We start from the raw sequence: 8,145 nt of genomic DNA on the forward strand, positions 1-8,145 counted from the left end.
ATGTACCATTATTCTTCTTTTCAGGTGGGGTACAGGGCAAGCACTAAAGTGATGGGGTTGCTCATGAACTTTGCCAGTTGGAAAATCTATGACAGAAATCAAATGAGCTTGAGACAAGAATTAAAATGCCAGAATGAGGGAATTGAGTCCTTCATTTAAACCCCTACCAAGTCATTTAAGGTGGCACTTCTTTCCACGTTGTGCTGTAGTCTGTGTTCTGTCTGACTCCGTCTATCCTTGCAACTCTTAAGAACAGGGGTAGATTCCACATTACACATCTATTGATGCATTACACATTACTCTACTAAAACTTACCTGCTTATAACAAGTTGCATATATTATGTCACAGTTTCTATAAGTCAGGAATCTGGGCACAGTCGGCCAGGGCCCTCTTTCTCAGTCTTTTACAAGCTGAAGTGAAGAAGCTGCCCAAGTTGGAACCTCGCCTGAGGGCTTAACTGGGGAAGGATCTGCTCCCAGGTCCACAGGGTTGTTGGCAGCATTAAGTTCCTCATGGACTGGGAAACTGAGGGCCTCAGTTCCAAGGTGGCAGTTGGCTGGAAGCCACCCTCAGGCTCTTGTCAGGTGGGCCTCTGCAGTATGGCAGTTTGCATCACCAAAGCATGGAAGCCAGTAATACAACAGAGGAAGAAGTCATAGTCTTCCCTAACCTAGTTATAGATGTGACTTCCATCACCATTGTCATAGTCAATTGGTTAGGGCAAGTCTACACTTAGAGGAGGAGATTATTTAAGGCCATGAATACAAGGAAGGTGGATACTTGAGTCTCATCCTATAAGTCTGCCTGCCGTGATGTCCTTACCAGCTGGTTATAACAAGTATTCAATAATGTTTGTTATTTTGCATATATATTATTCCCAAAACAGTAGGGCAAGTTGCAATATTACATCACAGTAAAAGAACAGTAGATTTCAAACAGAATTGACCATGTATTAATAATATGAGAGTCTGAGATTGTACATTCCATTCTCTTCCGTGGACATATCCACCTAAGAACCCAGGCCTGTGCTAGTAGCTGGAATGTGAGCTCCCTGAAGGCAGGACTGTGTCCTTAGTCTGACATTGTCAGCACCTGCGGTCCCTTCCCTGACTCATGAAAGGAACTTGGCAAACACTGAATGGATTGAGGACTGGTTCAGTGAATAACAAAGTCTGTCCCTCTTAGAACTTTTTTCACCTGGGTTACACATTTAACAAAATATTATGCCAATTTAGAAAGTAGTCATGAAAAGAGGAAGTTTACTATTGTTGCAATCTGAACAAATACTTGGTAGAAAAAATGTCAACCGGGCAATCCCCACATTAACTCTGGTGACTTCATTTTTCAATACCTTTCAAAATGCTATTCTGAGAAAACCTACAATGTGGACTGGAGAAGGAAATGGCAACCCACTCCAGTATTCTTGCCTGGGAAATCCCATGGACAGAAGAGCCTGGCAGGCTACAGTCCATGGGGTCACAAAAGAGTCAGACTTAGTGACTAAACAATGTGGACTAACAGAGATGGTATCCGGTGAAATCTGCACTTGTTATTACCATCAGGTTGATCTTTGTAGCACAGTCATTGGGCAAATACAATCTAGAACTCAGGTTCTAGAATCTAGCAAGGTTCACTAGCAAGGACTGAGGTCCTGTATGTGCTGTGAGGTCTGGCATCTCACAGAGATTCTGAATTGGAGTTTAGCAGAAGAGTGAATCCATGTGAAAATTATTGCAAGCCCTTTTCTGCACAATGCCAGCTGGGCATTTTGGTAAGCCCTTGGAAGTTCAGGATTGCTGTAGGTTTTCAGAATGTGCCTTTGTTTGCCCCGGATAAAATGCTGGTTAGAAAAAACAGTTTTTTTATTCAGGGGAAATTAATCCTTGGGGTGATATACTCTCTCCCATTTCTCTTGCTCTCTCCCCAAGTCCTTCTCGCTTATCTCCATCTCTATTGTTTCCTCTATCTCAGGAAAGAGTGGTTTCCTGATTCTATACATATCAAATATTTGTGGAAAGTCACAAACCTTACAGGGCAGCTCAGCTGTCTTATTCTGTTCTGGGTGACACAGATCATGCAGAGTGATACTCACCTTCCTTAGATGCTGGCAGATCAGTAAGAATCAGATTGTGTACTTCGTGAGAATGACATGGGGGTTCCCAAGAGCTACAAATTCTGCCAAACAAGTCCCTTAAGTAAATAATGGAAAATGGTAGTTTATTTTAAGTTCTTTGAAAAGTTGAAAAGTGATGCAAAAGGAAAGGGCTCATCTGTTGTTAGTCAGCTTTTGACCTTTGACTCTATAAACACAAGCAGTACATGGGGCTGCAGCTAGGAAACCGAGTACACCATGCTGCTCCCCAGATGAGCAGGGTGGGTCTTTTCGTTAAGTTTTACAGAGTATGCTAGAGCACCACTTCACAGAATGTGACATGTAATAATTTACTCTTAAAGGAGAGGGCAGTTGTTAACAGCTTGGCCATCTCAGTAATTTTTTTTTTTTAATTTTTAAGTGAAGAGATTGGACCAGATCTTGTCTAGTCTCTTCTGCTCTGAAATGCTGATACCAAGACTCATGAGATCAGGCTGTCTCTGAGTCCACACAGCCACTCCTGTCCTTCCACCTCCTGGAACCACAGCTCCTTCTTGTCTTGACATTAACACACACAGTTGGCACACAGTTTGTAAATCCTGCCAAAAGCACCCCTCTTCCATGAAGGACCATGAAGGCCCAGCACCGGGATCAACCGCCCTTGCTCAGTCAGTTCAGTCATTCAGTCAGTTCAGTCGCTCAGTTGTGTCTGACTCTTTCCGACCCCATGGACTGCAGCACGCCAGGCTTCCCAGTCTATCACCAACTCCTGGAGTTTACTCAAACTCATGTCCATTGAGTCAGTGATGCCATCCAACCATCTCATCCTCTGTCATTCCCTTCTCCTCCCGCCTTCAATCTTTCCCAGGATCAGTGTCTTTTCAAATGAGTCAGGTGGCCAAAGTATTGGAGTTTCAGCTTCAACATCAGTCCTTGCAATGAATATTCAGGACTGATTCCTTTAGGATGGACTGGTTGGATCTCCTTGCAGTCCAAGGGACTCTCAAGAGTCTTATCCAGCATTACAGTTCAAAACAATCAGTTCTTTGGCACTCAGCCTTCTTTATAGTCCAACTCTCACATCCATACATGAGTACTGGAAAAACCATAGCTTTGACTAGAAGGAGCAGTGGGAGGGAGTCCAGAGCTAATTCGTCTGCCTAGAATCACAACTCCCCAAAGAGCCTAAGAAACAGCCCATTCCCCTCTTCCCAGCCCTAAACAAAGACCTGAACAAAAATCAGTAGTAGTTAAAGGAAGCAACTCTGAAGATTTTCATCCAGTAAAAAGAAGTGAGTATAAAAGAAAATTATTAACAAAGTTATTCATTAAAACATTTTTTTCTTATTGCTCTTTTTTTTTGCGTCATGCAGGATCCTAGTACCCTGCCAAAGATGGAACCCATGCCTCCTGCAGTGGAAGCACAGAGGCGTAACTGCTGGAACACCAGGAAGTCTCCCCAAGTTACATTTTTAACTTTTATTTTTTTCTTAGACTGTTTCTCAAAATGAACATAGTTTTCTTTTTTGTGTGATGAAAATAATACATATCAATTGAAATAAATTCAGTACAAAGGGTGTAAAGTTCTCTAACCCAGAGAGAACTCTTTTTAACATTTTGGTGTGTACCTTTCTGCATTTTTTCCTATACACATACAAAAAATGTGCTCATGTTATACATAACATTCTGTAAAATTTTTAAATTAAACTCTATTGTGGGTGTTTTTTTATGATAAATACTGATCTTTATTATTAATTTTTAATCTGTAGCTGTTGTATGGCTGTGCTGTAATTTGTTTAATCAGTTCTCTATTGATCATGATCATTTACATGGCAATCAGGATTTCAATATTATGAATAATACTGTGCATCTGTGCTAAGTCACCTCAGTCCTGTCCAACTCTTGCGACCCTGTGGACTATAGCCCACCAGGTTCCCTTGTTCATGGGATTCTCCAGGGAAGAATACTGGAGTGGGATGCCATGCCCTTCTCCAAGGGTCTTCCTGACCCAGGGATAGAACCTACATCTCTTATGTCTCCTGCATTGGCAGGCAGGTTCTTTACCACTAGCACCACCTTTGGAAGCCCAATAATACTGTGGGGTACATACAACTTTGTAGACTTTTCTAGTCATTTCCTTAGAATAAATTCACAGGCATAAACTTGCAGGGTAAAGGATCTGCATATTAAGAAACTGAGTGCACATTGCCACATCACTCTATGGAGAGGCTGATCTTATTTACATTGCTGCCATGATGGATGACAGGTTGTTGCTCCACATTCTGATACCAGCAATGAGCAGTCTTAAAATTTCTCCAATCTGTTAGGCAGACATTATATTCATTGTTGTTTAAGTACTTTGATTACTTGATCAAACTGATTAAATTCTGGGTAGAAAATTTCACTTGAGCCATGGAAGCCACTAGGTTCAGTCTCACATTAGGGAAGTCACCTGAATATGTTAATGGCTTAGGTGACATTTTGCTTATTATTATTATTTTTTTAACAGTCTACTCTGGGAGTCCGTGTAGCTAAGTTACTGACTGTTCTGATTTTCATTCCTGTTTGGTCCCACACATCCCTGGTTAATTTGAGGAGAATCTGGAAGGACCATGAAGAGATGATTCACTGTCCTTATCCCCACTCACCCAGGTGTGAAACAGCATGAAACAGCTGAGCGCTTCAGTGGACCACTGTGACTGGTGACTCTTCTTTGCACTCTCAAATCTCCTGCTTGAAGAACTCCCCCACCCCCGCCCACCTCCTTCAACTCTGTCTTACTCACCAGCAGTAACCTTATCCCTTTTTTTCCTTTCTTTGAATTTTGATTTTATAACAACTGGCTCTCAGCCACACTTCTTCCCTTAAAGCAGGACTGGGCCTGCATTTCACATTACACATTAGAAAGCCAGGCAAGGCAGGCCAGTCAGCAACGTTCGAGGCAGAGTACACAGTGATCTGCCCAAGGCTGCCTTAATAAGTAGGCTGTGACCTAGGGAATCTTCACAATTTAGAACTCCCGACTAAAGCATCCCACAGATGGAGCAGACCCCCTCTTAGGTACTGGAAGGAACTCTGTGCCAGGAGTCATCTTCATCATTTTCCATAAACTGAATGGTTTAATGTTCCCATTATACTTTCAGAAATTGAGGACCACAGCTTCACAGAATCTAGTATGTGATGAGTCAGAATGCAAATTCAGGTCCCTCTGATGACAAAGCTCATGATTTCCGTTATTCCACATCCCTAATGTTTCCTGTTTGTGATGCTTCAATTGGAGAAGAAAGCATAGGATTGGCAGAGCCAAAGTTCTCACAGTTGGTCATTTCCTCTCAACTTTATTCTAGCTCTCCTGACTCCCAGTGCCCCATCTCCCACCCCAAAACACATGTATTCTTAAAGGGTTGACCGCTATTTTTAGGGCCAACTTCTCTCGGCTTATCGCAATAGTACTAACTTAGAATAGTGGAATATACACTATCCAGGCAGCCATAATGTCCATTACATGTATGTTATTGTTCAGTTGCTCAGACTCTCAAGAGTCTTCTCCCAACACCACAGTTCAACAGCATCAATTCTGTTGATTTGATGCTGAGCACCTTTCTTTACGGTCCTACTCTCACAACCATACATGACTACTGCAAAAACCATAGCTTTGACTACATGGACCTTTGTTGGTAAAGTAATGTCTCATTAAAATGCCTTTTTAATATACTATCTAGGTTTGTCATAGCTTTTCTTCCAAGGAGCAAGTGTCTTTTAATTTCATGGCTGCAGTCACTGTTCACAGTGATTTTGGAGCCTAAGAAAATAAAATATGTCACTGTTTCCAATTTTTCCCCATGTATTTGCCATGAAGTGATGGGACCAGATGCCATGATCTTAGTTTTTTGAATGTTGAGTTTTAAGCTAGCTTTTTCACTTTCCTCTTTCACCTTTATCAAGAGGCTCTTTAGTTCCTCTTCGTTTTCTGCCATAAGGGTGGTATCATCTGCATATCTAAGGTTGCTGATTCTTGATTCCAGCTTGTGATTCATCTAGCCCAGTGTTTTGCATGATGTACTCCGCATATAAACTAAATGAGCAGGGTGACAATATACAGCCTTGATGTACTCCTTTCCCAATTTTGAACCAATCTATGGTTCCATGTCTAGTTCTAACTGTTGCTTCTTGACCTGCATATAGGTTTCTTAGAAGACAGGTAAGGTGGTCTGGTATTCCCATCTCTAAGAATTTTGCACAGTTTGTTGTCATCTACATTGTCAAAGGCTTTAGCATAGTTGATGAAGCAGAAATAGATGTTTTTCTGGAATTCTCTTGCTTTTTCTATGATCCAACTGAATGTTGGCAATTTGATCTGTGGTTCCCCTGCCTTTTCTAAATCCAACTTGTACATTTGGAAGTTCTCGGTTCACCTACTGCTGAAACCTAGCTTGAAGGATTTTGAGCATTACCTTGCTAGCATTTGAAATGAGCATAGTTGTATGGTAGTTTGAATATTCTTTGATATTGCCTTTCTTTGGGGTTGGAATGAAATCCACATATATGTAATCAAGCCAGCTTTAGGTCACTAAAGCTTTTTTAGGTCACTAACATTTGTTTTTGTTGTTGTTGTTGTTATTTATTTATTTATTTATTTATTTTTATTTGGTCACTAACATTTGAAATCACTGATGTCCATGTGGGTCTGTGTTCAGAAACCATGACTTTGAAAGTAGAAGGAAGGATAGGGATTTTTCAAACAGCCCCCACAATTCTAACCTAAGAACTCAGGGAAGAATACTTGATTGTGCAGTGGGGTAGCTTTAGAAATGAACTCACATTACTGGGCGTGAGAAATATTAATCCTGACATTTGCACTTGAGAATTATTTGGGTTAAGGATAAGCCAAAATCACCCTAGCCATTAACAAATCTTTCGGACTGCTGAAGAGTGCTGCCGCACTTACCAGCAGTTGAATGTTGAACGGAAAGCATTTTACTTTGTATATCATTGTTGGAAAAGTGTTAACAGTCTAGACATTCTCTTAACTGAACTTTCATATTTTAAGCATTACTCTTTTCACTTTTTGATTTCTCTCCTAAGTAACAGAAATTAGGGACACCTATTTTGTTAAGTCTTTGCTCACTGCTGGATGCCAATGAATTATACACGGATTGTGTATCTATCTACGGATTATCTATCTACGCATTATCACCTCCAAAGATGCTGCTCTACCGTGGAAGACCCCATGCTGATGCTTACTATAAACTAAGTACTTTTAAAAGCATTTCACAGGTGTTTCATTTCCTTTCATTTTTACAGGCGTTTGGTAACCCATCTCATTTCCAGGGTAAAGCTTTGAGGAGGGTACCATTTAAATGGAAGCCCACAGAGATAATTTGCCCAGTCACACTGCTACAAAGCCCTCAACCAGCTCTGATGCCAGAGCCTATCCCTTAACTACTGTAGCAGGAATGCCCATGAGACAAAGACGTCTGCTGGAGGAACATGTGGAGCTCTTCCTTAAAAGGTAAGAGTTCTTTTTCTCCCTCGGAATTTCATCATCTCTATCCGGTCCTTGGAACTGCTGCAGCCATCTTGTGACCATCATAGGAGACCCAGCTGAAAATGGAAGATGAAAAGACGGAAGACAGTCAAGTTTCTAAGGACTCCTTGAGTAACTGAATTATCTAATCTCGGAACTGCTCTACCTCTGGGATTCTTTTTGTGTGAGATCATGAACCCAATACTGTTCAATCAACTTTACTTAGGTTTCCTGTTCCTTGTATTAGAAAAGCACTCTCGCCAGTACGCATGCATGTAAGCCTGGACCCAACCAGACATACAGCCCCTTCAGAGAGGCCGAATATTTGCACCGTGGGATTTTCATTGTCAACAAATAGTGAATTCCTCTCATGACAGGTACAGTTTAGGTTGTTGAACCAAATGAGTTGAGAAGGGCCGGATTCTCCACCTATGTTGGTTATAACCTGGTGGTAAATGTGGTGATGAAATTGGAGGCAGGTGTATTTAGGGAAGGCAATTCAGACCAGAAGGTCAGAGAAGGCCC

The sequence above is a fragment of the Cervus canadensis genome, chromosome 23, assembly GCF_019320065.1.
Source record: "Cervus canadensis isolate Bull #8, Minnesota chromosome 23, ASM1932006v1, whole genome shotgun sequence".
Classification (NCBI taxonomy): domain Eukaryota; kingdom Metazoa; phylum Chordata; class Mammalia; order Artiodactyla; family Cervidae; genus Cervus; species Cervus canadensis.